The 21,902-nt window shown below is 39.7% G+C and overlaps 1 protein-coding gene across 3 annotated transcripts in view; it reads left to right on the forward strand.

Moving 5' to 3' along the window:
* The first annotated feature begins 19,048 nt into the window (after positions 1 to 19,048).
* Positions 19,049 to 21,902, forward strand: part of SYTL4 (synaptotagmin like 4) — a 133,633-nt gene continuing 130,779 nt past the window's right edge. For all 3 annotated transcript variants that reach the window (XM_036017029.1, XM_036017032.1, XM_036017031.1), the window contains exon 1: positions 19,049 to 19,232. The gene's annotated coding sequence lies outside the window, so the exon portion shown is untranslated. The remainder of the gene's footprint in view (positions 19,233 to 21,902) is intronic.

Genomic DNA, 21,902 nt, shown 5'->3' on the forward strand with positions numbered 1-21,902 from the left:
TATCTCATGGTTTTAAGTTGCATCTTTCTGATAGCAAGTAATGCTGAGCATCCTTTCATATGTCTCTGGGCCCTCTGAATGTCCTCCTTGAAGAGTGTCTGTTCAGGTCCTTTGCCCATTTTTTAAATTGGATTGTTTATCTTCCTGCAGTGGAGTCATGTGAGTTCTTTATATATTTTGGGGGTTAAACTCTTGTCTGAGGTATCATTTGCACATATATTTTCCCATATGGTTGGTTCCCTTTTCTTTTTCCTGATGATTTCTTTATCCATGCAGAAGCTTTTCATTTTGATGAAAATGAAGTCCCATTTGTTTATTCTTTCCATTATGTCCCTTGCTCTAGAGGACATATGGGTGAAAATATGGCTGTGTGGGATATCTGAGTTTTTCCAGCCCATGTTCTCCTCTAGGACTTTTATGGTATTGCAAATTATATTTAAGTCTTTTAATCATCTTGAGTTTATTTTTGTGTATAGTTAATTTGGTGGTGAAATTTCATGTTTTTGCGTGTAGCAGTCCAGGTCTTTCAATAGGCTATTTTTACTACATTTTATGCTTCTGCCCCCTTTATCCAATATTAATTGACCATAGAGGAATGGGTTTATTTCTGGGCTCTCTATTCTCTTCCATTGAATTATGTGTCTATTCTTCTATGCTGGTACCAGACTATTTTGATTACTGTAGCCTTGTAATACAGTTTGATATCAGGTATTATGATCCCTCCTACTTTTTTCTTCTTTCTCAAAATTGCTGAGGCTATTCAGGATTGTTTACAGTTCCATATATATTTTTGAAATGTTTATTCTGTATCTGTGAAATATGTCATTGCTATTTTCATAGTGATTGCATTGATTGTGTAAATTGGCTTTGGGTAGTATGGACATTTTAATGATGTTAATTCTTCTAATCCATGTACATGGTATATGCTTCCATTTATTTGTGTCTTCCTTAATTTCTTTCTTCAGTGTTGTGTCATTTTTTGAGTACAGGTATTTAACCTCTTTGGTTAGGTTTATTCCTAGGTACTTTATTTTTTTTCTTGCAATAGCAAATGGTAATTTTTTTATGATTTCTGTTTCTGACATTTCATTGTTGGTATACAAACATGTCTTTGATTTCTGAATATTGACTTTGTATCCCACTGTTTTGCCAAATTCACTTATTAGGTAGAGTAGTTTTTTGATGGAGTCTCTAGGGTTTTCTATGTACTCTATCATGTCCTCTGCAAATGATTTTATATGCCAGGCCTTTTGTATACAAATATTAATTGCATAGGTCCAGCTCTGGAGGAGATCATATTTCAGTGGGAGGGACAACCATACAAACAATGAGAATGTGTTGAAGCAAGTACAATGAAAGAAATATATAAATGGTGCTATTGGACAATGGGAGCACAGATGATGGGCACTGATCTTAGTGTGGTGAAGGGAAGGCTTTCCAGAAAATATCACATTTCCATTAATGAATGAGTAAACATTAGCCTGGAGAAGATTAAGGAAGGATAGAAGAGATGTAGAGAATTTGGGGTTTGGAAGGAAGCACAAATCATTTAGGTTGGCTGCAAGGGGAGTGTGCTCAGGAAGAAAAAGTAGTGAAAGAGATGGCTTTTAGGATATATAGGAAGTATATTTGAGTGAGAGGACTTCTGGCCAAGATGGAGGCACAGGTAGACACAACTGTGCCTCTTCTCACAACCAAAAGAAGGACAGCAACAAATTTAAAAACAAAAACCAACCAGAACTGACAGAAAATTGAACTGTATGGAAGTCTGACAATTAAGTAGTTAAAGAAGTAACATTCATCCAGACTGGTAGGAGGGGCAGAGATGGGCAGCCAGGTGGAGAGGACTCACGGCAATGCAGGGGCTGGAGGACTGGAGCGGGCAAGGCAGCAGCTGGTGGACTGGGCAAGGCAGTGGCATTCGGAATTGACAGTCCCACATTCATGTGCAGATAAACCTGGAGGAACAACTGGGGAGCAAGACAGACTGCACAACCCAGAGTTCCATTGTGGGGAAATAAAGCCTCAAAGCCTCTGACTGAAAACACCTGTGGGGGTTGATGCAGCAGCTGCAGAAACTCCCACCCTCATAGGAAAGTTCATTGAAGAGACTCACAAGGTTCTAGAACATGCCCACCTACCTGGGATTCAGCACCAGAAGGGCCCAATTTGCTTGTGGGTAGTGAGGGAAGTGACTGAAAACTGGCAGAGCTGAGCAAGTGGCACTGTTCCCTTTCTGAACCCTCCCCCACATATAGCATCACAGTGCAGCCCTGTGGGTTGCCCCACCCTGGCAAACACCTAAGGCTCCACCCCTTACTATGTAACAGGCATGCTCAAACAAAAAAAATGGTCCAAATGAAAGAACAGATCAAAGCTCCAAAAAAAAAATACGACTAAGTGATGAAGAGATAGCCAACCTATCTGATGCAGAGTTCAAAACACTGATAATCAGGATGCTCCAGGAACTCACCAGGTACTTCAACAGCATAAAAAAGACTCAGGCAGCTATGAAGGTTGCATTATGTGAAATAAAGAAAAATCTACAGGGAAACAACAGTGACAGGAAGAAAACCAGGACTCAAATCAATGGTTTGGAGCAGAAGGCAGAAAGAAATATTCAGCCAGAACAGAATGAAGAAACAATTCAAAAAAAAATGAGGAGAGGCTTAGGAACCTCCAGAACATCTTTAAACATTCCAATATCCGAGTCACAGGGGTGCCAGAAGGAGAAGACAAAGACCAAGAAATTGGAAACTTATTTGAACAAATAATGAAGGAGAACTTCCCCACTCTGGCAAAGAAATTAGATTTTCAGGAATTCTAGGAAGCTCAGAGAGTCCCAAAGAAGTTGGACCCAAGGAGGAATACACCAAGGCACATCATAATCCCATTAGCCAAGATTAAAGATAAGGAGAGAATCTTAAAAGCAGCAAGAGGAAAGGAAACAGTTACCTACGAAGAAGTTCCCATAAGGCTATTAGCTGATTTTCTCAAAAGAAACCTTGCAGGCAAGAAGGGGCTGGAAACAAGTATTCAAAGTCATGAAAGGCAGGGACCTTCATCCAAGATTATTCTATCCAGCAACACTATCATTTAGAATGGAAGGGCAGATAAAGTGCTTCCCATATAAGGTCAAGTTAAAGGAGTTCATCATCACCAAGCCTTTATTATATGAAATGTTAAAGAGACTTAGCTAAGAAAAAGAAGATGAAAAATATGAACAGTAAAATGACAACAAACTCACAGCTGTTAACAACCAAACCTAAAAAACACAAAACAAAACAAAAATAAATTAAGCAAACAACTATAACAGGAACAGATTCACAGAAATGGAGATCACATGGAGGGTTATCAGTGGAGAAGCAGAGGGGAAGAGAGGGGAAGAAGGTACAGAGAATAAGTAGCATAAATGGTAGGTAGAAAATAGAAAGTGGGAGGTTAGGAATAGTGTAGGAAATGTAGGAACCAAAGAACTTAAGTGTATGACCCATGGACATGAACTGAAGGTGGGGAATGTGTGTGGGAGGGGGTGTGCAGGGCGGAGGGTAATAAAGGGGGAAAATAGAACAACTGTAATAGTAAAATCAATAAACTATATCACATATATATATATATATATATATGAAGCAGATCATGAAAACCCTTCTAACCACATGAAAAACTCAATTCTGAGAACTATGAAAAGCCATTGAGTTTCTCCATGATCGTGTTTGGATTTAGAGAAAATTAATTTAGCAGCAGTGTGGAAAATAGATTTGAGGTAGGGTGACTAGTCAGAAGGCTATTTTGTAGTCTATGTATGAGATAATTATGTCTTGGGTTAGGGAAGTGGCAGTGAGAAGGCATTCAAGATCTATAGGTGATGAGAACAATAGGATCTGGGGGCTAGTTAGGTTTGGGAACAGTTTCTAGCTTGTGTTACTTTTTTTAAAAAATATTTTATTGGTTATGCAATTACAGTTATCCTGATTTTTCATGCTTTGCTCCCCTCCAACAGCATCCCACACTCCTTCAGGCAATCACCCCCACCTTGTTCATGTCCATGGGTCATGTGTATAAGCTCTTTGGATACTCCATTTCCTATACTGTATTTTATGTCCCCATGGCTATTCTGTAACTACCTATTTGTACTTCCTAATCCCCTCACCACTTCACCCATGCCCTTACACCTCCCTCCTGTCTGGCAGCCATCAAAATGTGCTGTCTCTGTTCTTGTTTGCTTTTTAGATTCAATTGTTGATAGATACATATTTTTGCCATTTTATTATGCATAGTTGGTCTTATTTTTCTTAAATAAGTCCCTTTAATACTTCATACAATTATGGTTTGGTGATGATGAATTGCTTTAGTTTTTTCTTGTCTGGGAAACTCTTTATCTGTCCTTCAATTCTAGATGACAGCATTGCTTGGTAGAGCAATATTGGCTGCAGGTCTCTGCTTTTCATGGCTTTGAATATGTCTTGCTGATAATCCCTTCTAGCCTGCAAAGTTTCTATTGAGAAATCAGCAGACAGTCTTTTGGAAACTACCTTGTGGGTAACCAACTGTTTTTCTCTTGCTGCTTTTAAAATTCTTTCTTTATCTTTAACCTTTGGCATTTTAATTATGATGTGTCTTGGAGTGGGCTTGTTTGCATCCATCCATCCATCCATCCATCCATCCATCCATCCATCCATCCATCCATCCATCTTGTTTGGGACTCTCTGTGCTTCCTGGACTTGTATGTTATTTCCTTGATCAAATTAGGGAAGTTTTCTTTTTAATTTATTCTATTTAAAAATATATTTTATTGATTATGCTATTACATTTGTCCCATTTTCCACCCTTTATTCCCCTCTGCCCTGTACATCCCCCCACCCACATTCCCCACCTTTAGTTCATGTCCATGGGTCATACATATAAGTTCTTTGGTTTCTACATTTCCTGTACTATTCTTAGCTTTTCCCTGTCTATTTTCTACCTACCACTTATGCTACTTATTCTCTGTACCTTCTCCCCCTCCCACTCCCTTGCTGATAACCCTCCATGCAATCTCCATTTCTCTGATTCTGTTCCCGTTGTTTGCTTTGTTTTTGTTTTAGGTGTGGTTGTTAATAACTGTGAGTTTGTTGTCATTTTACTGTTCATATTTTTCATCTTCTTTTTCTTAGCTAAGTCTCTTTAACATTTCATATAATAAAGGCTTGGTGATGATGAACTCCTTTAACTTGACCTTATATGGGAAGCACTTTATCTGCCCTTCCATTCTAAATGATAGTGTTGCTGGATAGAATAATCTTGGATGAAGGTCCCTGCCTTTCATGACTTTGAATACTTGTTTCCAGCCCCTTCTTGCCTGCAAGGTTTCTTTTGAGAAAATCAGCTAATAGCCTTATGGGAACTTCTTCGTAGGTAACTGTTTCCTTTCCTCTTGCTGCTTTTAAGATTCTCTCCTTATCTTTAATCTTGGCTAATGGGATTATGATGTGCCTTGGTGTATTCCTCCTTGGGTCCAACTTCTTTGGGACTCTCTGAGCTTCCTAGAATTCCTGAAAATCTAATTTCTTTGCCAGAGTGGGGAAGTTCTCCTTCATTATTTGTTCAAATAAGTTTCCAATTTCTTGGTCTTTGTCTTCTCCTTCTGGCACCCCTGTGACTCGGATATTGGAATGTTTAAAGATGTTCTGGAGGTTCCTAAGCCTCTCCTCATTTTTTTTTTTGAATTGTTTCTTCATTCTGTTCTGGCTGAATATTTCTTTCTGCCTTCTGCTCCAAACCATTGATTTGAGTCCTGGTTTTCTTCCTGTCACTATTAGTTCCCTGTACACTTTTCTTTATTTCACTTAGCATTGCCTTCATTTTTTCATCTAATTTGTGACCAAATTCATCCAGTTCTGTGAGTATCCTGATTACCAGTGTTTTGAACTCTGCATCTGATAGGTTGGCTATCTCTTCATTGATTAATTATTTTTTCTGGTGCTTTGATCTGTTCTTTCATTTGGGCCATTTTTTTTTTTTTTGTCTGGGCGCACCTGTTATGTATAAGGGGAGTAGCCTTAGGTGTTCACCAGGGCAGGGCAACCTTTGTGGCTGTATTGTGATGCTGTATGTGGGGGAGGGGTTCAAGAGGGAACAATTGTGCTTGCTCTGCTCTCTGCTGGTTTTCAGTCACTTCCCCCAGTACCCACAATCAAATTGGACCCTTCTGGTGGTGATTCTCAGGTGGGTGGGCTTGTGTACATTCTACGACCCTGTTGGTTTCTCCAGTAAACTCTGCTGTGAGACTGGGAGTTTCTCCTACAGCTGCCTCAACCTCCATCTGGTTTTCAATCAGAGATTTTGAGGCTTTATTTCCCTGCAATGGAACCCTGTGTTTGCGCAGTCTATATTGTTCCCCAGTTGTTCCTCCCGGGTTATCTGCACGCAAATGTGGGACTTCCTGGCCGCAATATGCCACCTCACCAGTCTGACAGCTGCCACCTTTCTGTGAGTCCTCTCTACCCCAGCTGCCCATTTCCACCCCTCTTACCAGTCTGGATGAATGTTTCTTCTTTAAGTCCTTGGTTGTTGGACTTCCATACAGTTTGATTTTCTGTAAGATCAGGTGTTTTTTTTTTTTATTTTCAAATTTGTGTTGTCCTTCTTTTGGTTGTCCAAGGAAGCACAGTGTGTCTACGTACACCTGCGTGTTGGCTGGAAGTCTTGCCCATTGCCGAAGTTTAATTATTTTTGAAATAAGTTTTCAATTTCTTGCTCTTTCTCTTCTCCTTCTGGTGCTCCTACAATGCGAATGTTGGATCTTTTGAAATTGTCTAAGAGGCTGCTTATACTATCCTGAATTTTTGGATTATTTTTTCTTCTTGTATTCTGATTGGTTGTTTTTTGCTTCCTTATGTTCCAAATCATTGATTGTATTCTTGGCTTCATTTACTCTGTTGTTTCCCTGTAAATTGTTATTTCATTTAGTGTAGGCTTTATTTCTGGCTGGATCTTTTTTATGCTGTTGAGGTCCTCATTAAGTTCTTTGAGCATTTTTATAACCAATGTTTTGAACTCTGAATCTGATGGATTGCTTATCTCCATCTAGTCTAGCTCTTTTTCTTGAGTTTTGATATGTTCTTTCATTTGGGCCATGTTTCTTTGTTTCTTCATTTTGGTAGCCTCTCTATGTTTTTATGTATTAGGTCAACCCGCTGTGGCTCTGTGTCTTGGTAGTGTGGCCTAATGTAGTAGGTGTCCTGTAAGGTGGTTGTGATCATTGAAGTGGGGCTATATAATAGGCGTTAAGTATCTGAGTCTGAAGATCAGCAGACAATTTAGAGAAGAGATACAAGACTGAGAGTCATCAGGGGAAATCAAAGCCTTGCAAATGGATGAGATCATCTAAGGAGAATGTGTATACTGGAAAAAAAAGATTGCTAAGGCTCTTCTTATAGCTTTGTCTTCACTTCATTTGCATCACACCCTTGTAGATGTTTTCCTTGACTAACATATATAAAATATCACACTATCTCTCTATTCCTGTACTCTGCCTTTCTTTGATAACATGTCACTATCCCATATTGTGTTATGCATGTAACCCATATATTTTTGGTTACTCTCAGATACTTACACTACTTTAATTTATATACATCAAAAATGGCCATCTTAAACAAATCAACAAACAAGTGTTGGAGAGGATGTGGGGAAAAGAGAACCCTAGTGCACTGTTGGTGGGAGTGCAGATTGGTGCAGCCACTATGGAAAACAGTATGGAATTTCCTCAGAAAACTACAAATGGAACTGCCTTTTGACCTGACAATTCCACTGCTGGGATTATATTCTAAGAACTCTGAAACACCAATCCAAAAGAACCTATGCACCCCAATGTTCATAGCAGCACAATTTATAACAGCCAAGTGCTGGAAGCAACCTAAGTGCCCCACAGTAAGTGAGTGGATCCAAAAACTCTGGTACATTTACACAATGGAATACTATGCAGCATAGAAAAAGAAGGAGCTCTTAGCCTTCGCAACAGCATGGATGGAACTGGAGAGCATCATGCTAAGTGAAATAAGCCAGGTGTTGAGTGGCAAATGCCATGTGCTTTCACCTTTAACTGGAACCTAATCAACAAAAGAAGGAGGCAATCAAAATATAATGAGAGACATTGAAATTAAGAACAATCTGACAGTAATCAGAGGGGAGGTGGGAGGGGATAATGGGGGGAAGCGTTTTCAGGAACAACTACAAAGGACGCATGGACGAAACCAAGGGGAGTGGAAGCAAGGGAGGGAGGTGGGTTTGGCTGGGGTGGGGGGAGTAGTGGGGGGTAAATGCAGACAATTATAATTTATCAATAATAAAATAATTTTTAAAAATGTTTAATCATTAGAACCAAAAAAATTTTTCAGGTTTTCTTTGGCTATTTATTTTTAACTGAAATTGCTTTAAGTGACTGTTACCTTTTATTTGCTCTTATGTCCCTTTTATGTGATCTCCATATATTTAAAATAAAATGCTGTAAAGGTGCCCTCTTAGCATGGTAGGCAGTGTCTCAGTCTCATAAAATAAAATGCCCTAGAATAAGGCTGAGTTCTGAATTTTTATTTATTTTTTTCAGATATTTTTAATCCTTTATTTCACACTAGGTCCTAGAAATCCAGTGTCTATTTTTTATTAATTGTTGTTCAGTTACAACTGTCCCACCTTTTCCCCCATTGTTCACCCCTACCTCGTCCCCCTCCCACTCCCACAGTCTATCCCCCACATTGTCCATGCCCATGAGTTCTCTATTCATGTTCCTTTTCTTTCCCCTTCCCCTTCTGTCTCCCATCCTCCTCCTCTCCCCTCCCCTCTGGTCACTGTCAGTTTGTTTCTTATTTCAATGTCTATGGGTACGTTTTGCTTGCTTGTTTGTTTTGTTGATTAAGTTCCACTTGTAGGTAAGATCATATGGTATTTGTCTTTCACAGTCTGCCTTATTTCACTTAGCATAATGCTCTCCAGTTCCATCCATGCTCTCATGAAGGGTAGGAGCTTCTTCTTTCTTTCCACTGTGTAGTATTCCGTTGCATAAATGTACCATAGTTTTTTGATCCAGTCATTTGCTGAATCAAAATTTATCTCACATTCAATCTAAAGCTTCTCTTCTAGCCCCCAACCTCCAGTGCAGCTTGACTGGAGATCCCACAGATCTCTAATAAAGAAAAGTGAGTAGTTTTTCTTTCACTCTTCTCGCTTTACCTCCTCCCCTACTTACTCTCCTGCTTCTGGCTTCTCCAGCATTCAGGGGAAGATAGATAGGGAGAGGGAGTCTTAAAGGGACAGTGAGAGGTTTAACTGACAGGCCAGTATAACCAGGCTATCAATAACCTTTGTGAAGGAGGGACCCAAATAGTGTCTTTTTGTGTGATGTTCTTTTGTGGTTTCTTCAGGGACCCCATTCACTCCTTATCCCCCTAGTGGTGACCTCTTCTCTGTACTATTCCTAATGGGAACAATGCACCCTCTGACTGTCCTTCCCCTTGGCTCTTGCCCACACAATTTTCCTCTCATGGGATCCTCATTCTTCTGTTGGGGTTGCCAGCTACATTAAAAGGAAACTACCTGGCCTATAGAAAACCTGGTACCTTAGAAATCTAGACCTTTTCCCTGCCATTATGCACAATTTCAATCAGACTTCTGCATTCAGATTTCTTCAGGTAAAAGTCAGGTATAAGTGTCTATCTTCTACAGACACCAAAGCATACATGTGAGGTTCTCCCATGAACTCTTCTTACTTCACTGGCAACATAGGCAAGAGACCTAACATTTTCTGTAATGCAGCAAGACTCCAACTTGGGAGTAAAAAACCAGTCTTCCCTCTTGAAAGGTTTAATTGCAGCCTTTCTGCTTGGCTTGAGTAGGGGAAAAATAGCACTTTCTACTCCCATGAATTCCCTTCAAAAAAATCCTTTCTCTCTCTCCAGTTGTTCTCTATAATTCTCTCATATAGACTGGAGTTGAATGGTGAGAAAAAAATAATTGAAATATGAGTTTGGCTACCTTTTAGCAAGTACTAGTTGATATATTCATTTATTACTGAAAGGCAACAAAGAGTCCGAGTTAAGAACCTTAACTCTGGAGCCATACCATTTGAAGATCATAACTTAACCATTTGACCTCTCTGTATCCCAGTTTCTTTATTTGAAACATGGGGATAATAATAGTACCTACATAGTAGAATTTTTGTGAGAACTAAATTTGTGTGTATCTTAGATTAATCCCTTAAAATGGTATGTAGAATAATAGGGCTATACATGTTTGCTTTTAGTGCTATTGCTTATTTTTCATTGACTTGGGAGGTAAGCTTAATGCATTCAAATTCTTTTTTGTTTATTTGTTTACTGCTACCTTTTGAGCTCTCAAACACAGTGCACATAACAGGCACTAGTAAATGTTAGTGCCCTCAGAATTCCTCTGAATAAATTAATGTGACATTTAAGCTTTAAATATTAAGATGTGGGCAGGGAAAATAAGGTTTGAGAAAATTAAGAAAGACAGCCAGGAAGCTGTGATGTTTTAGAAATCATAGGAAAGACTTTAATTAAGGAGGGAATGGGCAATAGTGTTAAACAGCATTAGAATGTCAAAGAAAAATAAAACTAAAATATGGCCATTTTGTTATGTAACAGGGGGCCCTTATCTTTTTTGCTTTCATATCCTGGTAAGTAATGGTTTTCTTTCCCCCAAATATTCTTTTGTTAGAATGAATGACCATTCATAATAAATCTTTGAATAGGCCTTAAAATTTTTAGCTCTACTTTATAAACCTCCAAAGAACAAACCAGTCCTGCAATTATTTAGGTTTGGCTATAACCAGAAAGTACCCATTCTTAATATTATTCAGTACAACTTGGACTCTCCTCTTGATTAAAATAATAAAACTTGCTGTTGACATTTGCATACAACTCTATGCCAGTTTCCTGCCTAAGTATGTCTCTCTCCTTTCCCCCTACCCACCCTCATTTTTCAAGAGTACAAGTAGAATATGTAAAAAACTGTTACAACTCAATAATAAAAGTCATATAATTTAAAAGGACAAAATACTTGAATAGGTATTTCTTCAAAGAAGGTATACTAATTACTAAAAATTACATAAAAAGATAATCGACATCATTAGTTGTTAGGGAAATGAAAATTGAAACCACAATGAGATACCACTTCACACCATTGGGATGTCTATAATAAAAACAACAACAACAACAATGATAAGTGTTACCAAGAATGTGGGTAAATTGGAACCCTCATACATTGCTGATGAAAATGTAAAATGATGCAGCCACTTTGGAAAGAGCCTGGCAATTTCTCAAAAGGTTAAACATAGAGTTACTAAATGACCCAGCAATTCCATTTCTAGGTATACACACAAGTTATTTGAAAACATATGTTTAAAAAAACCCCTCACACATGAATGTTTACATCAGTATTATTCATAATAGCCAAAATGTGCAAACAGCCCAAATGTTCATCAACTGATAAATGAATAAGCATAATGTGGCATATTCATACAGTGGAATATTATTCAGTCATAAAAATGAAGAATTATTTGAATTATGGCACAAAAAATGATGGAGTAGAGAACTCCAGGGCTCTTTGAAAGGCTGTAATTATCTACTGAATAAAGTCCATATTCTTTTTTAAAAAAGATTTATTTATTTATTTATTTTTAGAGAGAGAAGGGAGGGAGAAAGAGAGAGAGAGAGAAACATCGATATGCAGTTGCTGGGGGCCATGGCCTGCAACCCAGGCATGTGCCCTGACTGGGAATCGAATCTGCGACACTGGTTCGCAGCCCACACTCAATCCACTGAGCTACACCAGCCAGGGCTAAAGTCCATATTCTTTAACATGATTCACAAGGCCCCAGATGTTCTAAACCCTACTCATCTGTTATTGGAGGAATTACATGCCTTCCTAAAATTTATAAGCTCCAGCACCTCAGACTGTGGTCTAACTTGGAAATGAGGCCGTTACAGAAGTAATTAGTTGAGATGAAGTCATTAGGGTGGGATCTAATAGAATATGATTGTTGTCTTTATAAAAAAATGAAATTTGGACACGGACACATGCATGGGGAAAATGCTGTGTGGTGATGAAGGCAGAGAATGGGATGATACCTCTACAATCCAAGAAATGGCAAAGTTTGCCAACAGACCATTAAAATCTAGGAGTGGGTAACTGGTTTGCAGGAGTGGTTTGTTCTTTGGAGGTTGATAATGCAGAGCTAAAAACTTTTAATATTCTTCCTCATTACCCCTCAGAAAGAGCTAACCCTGCAGACACCTTGATCTCATACTTCTAGCTCCAGAACTGTGAGACAATAAGTTTCTGTTGTTTAAGCCACTTTGGTTTTGGTACTTTGTTATGGAAACCCTAGCACACTAAAACATCATCTTTCTAGCCTCATCTATGGTAATTTTTTCTTTATACTTTATGCTATACCACCACCACCTTCCCTGTACTTCCTGTGGATAGCCCTAGTGTTTCTAGCCTTTTGTTCTTGCTTAAGCTATTCTTTTGCCTAGAATGCCTTTTTGGTCTACATAATTCCTATTAATATTTTAAGATTACTTTTCCTAGGGACCCTTCACTGAGTACTTTCTACCAGACTAGTGTATATGACCTTGCTATGTGCACTCACATATCCTGCACATTTCCCCAGCTTTGCATTTCTCACATTGTATTATAATTGTATGTTTATGGTTCATCTGTCTCCAGCCACCCAATGCAATAAATGGTGAATGCCATGAGGAAAGAGTCACCAAAATCCCAGTGCCTAGCACAATATACTTTCCACATTGTATATACTCAATACATATTTTTGAATGAAGGGACTTTTTCCTTTCATTGTTTATTCATCTTACTTCTTCCTATATATGTACTAAAGTGCTTTGTATATAATGGGTGCTCACTACATCCTGACCAGTCATTCTGAGGACATTTGGCAATAGCTGGAGACATTTTCAGTTGTCACTATTGGCATCTAGTGGGTAGATATCAGAGATTCTGCTAAACATACTACAATATATAGGATAGCCCCCAACAACAAAGCATTATCTGGCTCAAAATATCAATAATGTAGAGGTGGAGAAACCCTGATCTTGACTGAATAAGACTGAATCTACTTTTTACAACCTGTACTCAGTGTAGACCACTAGCGAACTAAATATGCTTGGCCAGGAAGTCTTTTTTGTTCATTCATTTTTTTAAAGTAAACTATTAACCAACAAGAAATGAAGAGAGAGTGCCCTGGCATCCAGAAGTAAGAGTTTGGCAATTGAAAAGTACCTGATCAGATTTCCAGTCCGATGGACACATAGGTAAACATGCCTCACCTCCTAGCACTACAGCAAAAATTACAACTAGACTACAAAACAATTATTATCTAGAATTATCATAAAATCAAGCTGTATGGAAGTCCAACAACCAAGGAATTAAAGAAGTTAAATTCATTCAGATGGGTAGGAGGGACAGAGACATGGAGATGTGCAGAGATTCGAGGAGGCATAGAGATGTGGAACAGGTGGTCCCACATCCAGTGCAGTGTATAACAATCAGGAGGGATATGTCAGGAGCAGGGGATCCCATCCCCACACCTGACCACCCAGACCAAGGTTCCAGTGTTAGGAAGATAAGTCCCCATAACTTCTGGCTGTAAAATTCAGTGAGAGTTGGGGTAGGGGAAGAAACTGCAGGATTCTCAGACATATCCTCTTAAAGGGCCTTCAATGGACTTAGGACATAGGCAGACTTACTCCATCTGGGCTCTAGCACCAGGGCAGCAGCTGGAAGGGCACCAGTGACACATGGGCAGAAACTGAAGTGTCTGGCATCAGGGTGAGTACCAGAGGACAGATGCCCCTTGGACAAAACTCCAGAGGCCAGGCAGTAGCATTGTTCCCTTACTGAGCCCTCACCCATACAGAGCCATAAGCTGCAACACCATATCAGAAACTCCATCAACTTGCTTCACACAGGTTGTCCCACCCTGGCGATTACCTAAGACTCCACCCCATCTAATTTACTAGTGAGCTTTTCTACAATAGGCCACACTACTGAGACAGGGAGTCAAAGCAGCTCTACCTAATACATAGAAACAAACACAGGGAGGGTGCCAAAATGAGGAGGCAAAGAAATATGGCCTAAAAGAAAGAACAGAACAAAACTCCAGAAAAATAACTAAACAAAATGGAGATAAACAACCTATCAGATGCAAAGTTCAAAACACTAGTTGTCAGGATGCTCAAAGAACACACTGTATACTTCAACAACATAAAAAAACCCAGGCAGAAATGTAGTTTACACTAAGTGAAACAAAGAAGAATTTACAGGGAACCAACAATGCAGTAGATAAAGCCAAGAATCAAATCAGTGATTTGGAACATAAGGAACCAAAAAACATTCAATCAGAACAGCAAGAAGAAAAAAGAATCCCCTCCAAAAAACCCCAAGAATATGCTAAGGAGCCTCTGGGACAACTTCAAATGTATCCACATTTGAAGGAGTGCCAGCAGGAGATGAGAAAGAGCAAGAAATTGAAAACTTATTTGTAAAAATAATGACAGAATATCTCCCTAATTTGGTGAAGGAAACAGACATATGGTCCAGGAAGCACAGAGAATCCCAAACAAGACAGACATGAAGAGGACCACACCAAGATTCATCATAATTAAAATGCTGAAGTTTAAAGATAAAGATAGAATCTTAAAAGCAGCAAGAGAAAAGCAGAGAGTTAAATACAAAGGAGTTCCCATGAGACTGTCAGCTGATTTCTTAAAAGAAACTTTGCAGGCTAGAAGAGACTGAAAAAAGTCTTCAAAGTAATGACAAGCAAGGATCTACAACCTAGATTACTCTATCCAGCAAAGCTATCATTTAGAATTGTAGGACAGATAAAGTGCTTCCCAGATAAGGTCAAGTTAAAGGAGTTTGTCATCACTAAGCCCTTATTATATGAAATGTTAAAGGTACTTATTTAAGGAAAAGAAGATAAAAATGATGAAAATTAAAATGGCAATAAATTCACAACTATCAACAATTGAATCTAAAAAATACACCACTCAAAGAAGGAGAACAGAAACAGAATTACAGATATGGAGATCATTTGGAGGGTTATCAGTTGAGAGGGGAAGAGGGGGAAATGGGGAAAAGGTTCAGGGATTAAGAAGTACAAATTGGTAGGTATAGAATAGACAGGGGGCTGATAAGAATAGTATAGGAAATGGGGAAGCCAAAGAACCTATATGCATGGCCCATGGACATGAACTAAGAGGGAGGTTGTCAGAGGGAATGGAGGGTGCTGGGTGGAGGAGGGCAAAGGGGGAAATTGAGACAACTGTAAATAGCATAATCAATAAAATATATTAAAAAAGAAAAGTACCTGATCAATAAGAGAACACATATAAATTACAATGTTTTTATTCCTGGAGTGCTCTATAAGCATGAAAATGAATTAGAGCTACATCTAACAACAAGGATAAATCTCATAAGCATAATGTTGAGTGAAGAAAGCATACTGAAGAAAGTACAGGGAGAGTTATATTATTTATGTGAAGAACTACATATTAGGGATAGACATGTAGGCAGTAAATACATAAAAACACACATGGAAACAATGAAGATCGAATCTGGGAGAGTGAAATACTCAGGATGGAGGTGTATACAGAAGGCTCTGATTGCAATGGTAATGCTTTATTTCTGAAGCTGGCTAGTGAGCATATGCTTCTTGTTATATTAGTCATCATACATTTATGTATTTTTGAAATATTTAATGTTTTTCAGAATGTTCAATTGCTCAATGCTGAGGTATCCTGTTACCTGGGTTGAAGAAAAACTGCATCTTATCAGTTTGTACTAGCTAGAATTCCCTCACCATGGTAAAATCAAAACACTCATTGAATTCAATCATTCACTATGGGACACGAGCTTACATACTACACATAGGATAATAATCCATAAATTCCTGTTTACATTATTGCACAGGCTGGTACCTGGGTTTGCTTGCATTGGAGCCCTCACAATATTGGCATAAGAATTTGAGAACAGAACCCTTGTGACAAACAGAGAAAATCAAACAGAAATGGATAGCAGCTTGCTAAACATAGAGTCTGTGTAAAAAGGCCATTTATTAACTTTGTTTTTGTTCATTGTTTATGTTTGTGTGTATTTGCAGTTGATTTAGTGACACTGTCTGGGAGTAAAGGAGGCAGATCCTCACCCATTCTCTTTAATGGTGTGGACCTCAGAGAATGTGAAAATGCACATGTATAAAGAAGTAAAACCTTGAAATAATATCTGGAAATTTTGCTATGGGATGAGAAGATTGAGCTAAATCTTTTCTGAAGTCCCTTCTGGCTGAGAGTGTTTCCAGCTCCTGTCAAGAATCACCTACAAAGAAGAAGCAGCAAAGTGCTTGATCTGAGTTCCTACAGGCCCGCATAAGAAGGTGAAAACATCCAAAGCCCAGGGCTGAGCCAAGAGGCCCCAAGGATGGAGTTGGCAAAGCTAGACAGAACAAAAGGATTTCCTTTTCGAAGTGGCTTCTTTGCACTTCAGGCTGTGGGCAGGATATTGAAGGATTCAAGTATGGAAGAAAATACTTGGTAGACCCTGGGAGGTGAATTTTACTGTTTTTGTCTTCTAGAATGAAAGTGTTTTTTTTTTTCTTTCTCTATTACAGATTTTTAAAAAAGATGTTGTATATCATCAAATCTATACAATTTTTCAACTTTCTTACATTGTCATTGTAAGAAAGTTGAAAAATACAGAAAAGTAGGAGAAAAATGAAAAATTCCTATCCATCATTTCCATTAATTGTTGTGATCATATTTTATATTAAATGTTATATTCTACTTTCCAGTAGTATTAGATGTAAGCATTTTCTTGTCATTATGAATTATATGGATATACAGTAGTATTCCACCATCTGCACCTTTTCTTTCCATAGGTTGTTATCTGTAGTCAACTGAGGTCTGAAAATATTAAATGGAAAATTCCAGAAACAAACAATTTATCAGTTTTAGATTGTGTGCCATTCTGAGTATTGTGATGGAATCTCATGCTGTCCTGTTCCATCCCACCCAGGAAGTGAATCATCCCTTTGTCTAATGTATCCACACTGTATATACTGCCTGCCCATTATTAATATCTGGCTGTCTCGGCTATAAGATCAACTGCCATGGTATCACAGTGTTTGTTCAAGGAACCCTTATTGTACTTAGTAATGGCCCTAAAGTGCAAGAGTAGTGATGCTGGCAATTGGAATATACCAAAGAGAAGCTGTAAAGTGTTTCCTTTAAGTGAAAAGGAATGTGCATATGTATGTATGTGTAGGAAAAAAACACATTATTTTATATAAGGTTCAGTATTATTTGTGGTTTCAGGAATATCCTGGCAATATTGGAATGTGTCCCTCATGGCTCTATTATATTCCATTGTATGAGACTACACTAATTTACTTAACCATTGAACCATTAGGTTTTCCCCTAGTATTTTATTATTCTAAGTAGTACTGCAATTAATATCCTTGTACAAAAGTCCATGAAATATTCATTCATTCATTCATTATACAACTATTAGTTAGGGCCTACTCTGTGTCAGGTGCTATGCTAAGTACCCAGTTTCTGCTTTAGTTTTTTATCCTGAAATAGGAAACAGTGGAGGAGGAGTAAATTTAAGAGAAAAGGTGGTAGGCTCATCTTTGGATTTGTTGAATTTGAAGTGCCTGCAAGACATCCAAGTGGAGATGTCAAGAAAGCAGAGCTCAAATAGACCTCACAAGGTCTAAATAGAGATACAACGTTATAGTTGTGGCCATATAGATGTTAAGTAAAGCCAAAAGAGTGAAAGAGGTCATTTCAGAGAGCGTATATGTAGCCTAGCCCTCAGAATGTCTGGCTTTCTGAAGTTAGATAGCAGAGTGGAATCTATAAAGGAGACTGAGGAGAGGGCAAAGGGGTAGGAAGAAAAGCAGAGTGTGGTGTCACAGATGCCAAAGGAAGACTTTCAAGGAGAAGAAAATGACTAACAAAGTTAAATATAGGGGAGAAGTCAAGCAAGGTAAGGACTGGAGAATGCTGTATGTATGTATGTATGTATGTATGTATGTATGTGTTGGCATGGAGGTCATTGGTTGGGTATCTTGCTGAATACAGTTTCAATGTGGTGTTAGGGAAGGGAGCCAAATTACTGAGCAAGAAGAAAGGAAATGGAAATTGCAAATGTACCTGCAAAGCACATTTTCAATAAATTTTCTTATAAAGAGGAGCTGGGGAAGTGCCTAGTGTGTACAGAAGAGTTTTTTAAAAGATAGTAGACATTTGAGCATGTTTAATTGCTGATGCCATTTCAGAAGGACTTAAACTTGGTTAATGCCGATGAGAAGAAGGGAGGGAAAGAGGAAGGGAGGAAGGGGAAAGGAATCTACAATTACTGGGTAGATATGTACATTTTAATGTCTCTTGCTATATATTGCTCACATGATTTCTAGAAGGGCTTTTACTCAACGTACACTCCTACCAGCTTGTCTAGTGGCCACTTTGCCATTAAGTGTTATAAAAATAAACAAACAAACAAAAACCCTTTATGAAAGAATGTTATTATTCCAAATTGCGCTTCTTTGATGAATAATGGGTTGAACGTTTTACCTAGTTGTGTCCGTGTGTGAATTTTATCTTATGTCCTTTGCCCCAAATGTTTGTATTTCAGACAGACTTTTTTTCCCATGAAAGATGGAAAGTCAAAGCATCAATATGGTATCATATTTTATCTTCCTAAATTATATGGTCTAGAGTCTTCATCTTCCTAAAAGTACACGACGGTTTGACAACTTTGGCCCAGTTGAGTGGCACAGAGCACTCAATTTATCATCTGAGAGAGTGACCTCAGATGAGGGTGCAAGCAGGGTCAGGTCTAGTCTTAGACCCCTAACCTTAGTCCCGAAGCTCCCTTCCCTAACCCGGAAAGGCACCTCTGCAGCGCTTTAGGCTTCATCTCCCACAGCTTCCCTTGGGGTGGTGTGGTTCCCTACCAGAGCCCAGAGCTATGTGCGGCCCCTTTAAGAGTCCAGCTCCTCCCCACTCCTGGGAAAGTTGTAACTTTTTCCGCCTCTCGGAAGGGTGAGAAGGGCCGGCGGCCTGAGCGAAGTTGCAGTGTTCCCGAGCACTACACTGTACTGAAACCTATATTGGGACTTCTCGCCCTCTTGCGGCACCTGTTGCAGGTGACAGGTAGGTCTGTAGCCAGAGGCTGCCCCTTTGCCCCAGGTCTGGGGCTCCCCCTGGGTCCCCAGCCCCTTTTCGTTGTGCCCCCACTCCCATCTCAGGAACCTGCACCCTTCCCTACCTCTTCACTCTCCCAGTCTTTCCTGTCCCCTTTCCCCTAGCTTTCTCTCCCAACCACAGCCCCCACACTTCACTCCCTTGTCTGCTTGGGGCAGCCCCTCCTAGCCAGTTGGCTTTCCCCTGGACCCACCCATTGCTAAACACAGGCTGTGCTCCTCTGTGTTCCCTGTCTCGAGTTGCGCACAGTGGCTGGCTTTTACCGTCTGCCGGATCTGGGACTAGGTGGGTTCAAGTTCCTAGCGGGAACTGTGCCCTTGGAGGAGTTGAGTCACCTTTTTCGTCTCCAGCCATCGTGAGTGGTCTCCGCCCAGGTGGTGTTGTCTTCCCTAGCCTCCACCAGCCAGTCAGAGGTAAAGGCTGCTTCCTGGCTGGATGGCCCCACTCCTGCCTTAGTGGGCTCCCGCAGCACTTGGAGCTGGGGACGGGGCTGTGTGCTCCAGAGCTGAACTGCTTTTTGTTGCCACCCTTCAAGCAGGCTTCAGGGATTTGCTGCTGGAGGAGAGTGTCCAGAGCCCTCAGAAAGAGCAAAGAACCCTTCAGTCTCAGGTTGTGATGGTTTATAAAGGGCTAGATGAATGCCTCCAGCCCTTAAGAGAGAACAAAATGGTTGGTTGTTGTAGTGAAATCATTTAATTAGAATTCTGGTGACGGAACAAGTGATCTGTTTCTCATTAACTAACCTTTTCTTCCTCCAGTACCCTGCTTCTTCAGAACCAGAGGACCTAGCTTCCCAGAGTACAGCTTTTGGCAGGGTTGGCCGTATACCTTGAACATTTGTGGCAGAAATTAGTCTTCAGTACTTCTGGACCTCCTATTTTTAGCTGGCTTGTTTCCTTTTTTGCTTTCAGGTTCCCATCTCCACCCCTCATAAATCTATTAATACTAAGGTATTAATGACCTAATGTGTTTACCCTTTGGTTTGTGGAGAGAACAATGTCTGACGCAAAGAGTTGAGGCCCTGAGGAACTTTTTTTTTGTCGCAGTTAGTTGTTATTGTTGTTGTTGTTTGTTTGCTAGCTTATTTTTCAGTACCTGCTGGAAATTCTAGAAGGAAAAGACCACCAACTTGGCTTGTGAGACTTTTCCTTGCTGTGGGGGGGCGGGGTGGATAAACATTTCTGATAACACAGATTTAGGAGACATACTGTATAGGTCCCAGCAGTAAAATGGAGTTTGGAGGCCTGGTTAAGGATAATTGGTCTGTGAGTGTGTGTAGTATTCTGGATGATCCTCTCTGAGTTTTTCCCCTTAAAGGCTGCTATTAATAATGGTTGTTAGAATACACTGAGCCAGGTGCTGTGATGAGTTCTTGACATAATTGTCTCATATAATCCTCATGATAACTCTATGCAGTACACACTACAGTTATAACTGTGTTGTGATGAAAAGGAGACTCAAAGGTTAAATACCTTTCCCCAAATCACCCAACACATGAGGGGCAGAGCTGGGTCATCTGACTGCATAGCTGTGTTCCTATCCCTTGTCACACCACCTCTGCTGTATTAGATGTTAGTAAAACTAAATAGTTCACAAGTGAGAACTAAGTGATTAAAAATGTCTCGTCCAAGCTAAGGCATATATAAGTTTTGGTCCTTGACTACACCCTGCATGTCCTGTGGAGACTTTGGATCATTCACCTAACTGGTATTTTGCCCATTTCACCATCTCACTTCCAATAGGGATCCAATCACCACACTGCTACTATAAGTACACACCCCTGGGTGTACCCGGCTCAATGAAACCTCCAAGGCTTCTTAGCTCAATAGTAATTGTCCTGAAGTTAGGAATGGATAACTCTGGATTCTAGGGATGTATGCCTGACCCAACTTCTTCCTTTCCTGCTGGCTAGGGGAGAAATGAGGATGTAGTACATGAAAAGAATTTCCCAGCAATCAGGCTGGAGAGCCTCAGGGGGAATGTTTGCTTGTTGTGTGGTGGAATGGTTGGAGTGCCTTAGGCATGGGTAGTCCAGGAGAAAATGTCCTCCCCAATCTCATCTCATTGCTGAGCCTTTGCCCAAACTCCTCTCTCTCTCCCCGCCACACCTCTTTTTCCTGAAAAGATAACTTGCCACCCATACCACTCCCCTGCCATTAATTCCTATTCATCTCTCAAGATTTAGCTTTAAAGTCACCTCCTTTGGGACAGCCTTTCTGAACATAAAATTCCTTCCCCTTAGCAGAATTACCAGTTATTCTGTATCCCAAAGCATTTTGTTTACACCTCAGGAAAGCGCTTAACAACTCTCTTAGTTGTTTTTTCACCTGGAAGAATGTAACATCTTTAATGTTGAGGTCTGAATCTTTGCTCTCTTTGTTTTAAGCACAAGGAATTAACAAATATTTGTGCTAGAAACTGGGGGTACCATGTCTTCAAGAGCCTGGGGTTCAGTGATGGTAGGATTAAAGTACAAAAGACACATTTCTGAGGCACTTGAAATCTGACAGCTAGGAGTTTGTACTTCAATGTCACCTCATTAAGGTCTTCCGTAACTATCCTGTTTAAACTTGCAACCCTTCCCTGAACATTCTGTGTGTCCCTTCCCTACCTTATTAC

This window comes from Phyllostomus discolor, chromosome X (assembly GCF_004126475.2).
Source record: "Phyllostomus discolor isolate MPI-MPIP mPhyDis1 chromosome X, mPhyDis1.pri.v3, whole genome shotgun sequence".
NCBI classification, from domain to species: domain Eukaryota; kingdom Metazoa; phylum Chordata; class Mammalia; order Chiroptera; family Phyllostomidae; genus Phyllostomus; species Phyllostomus discolor.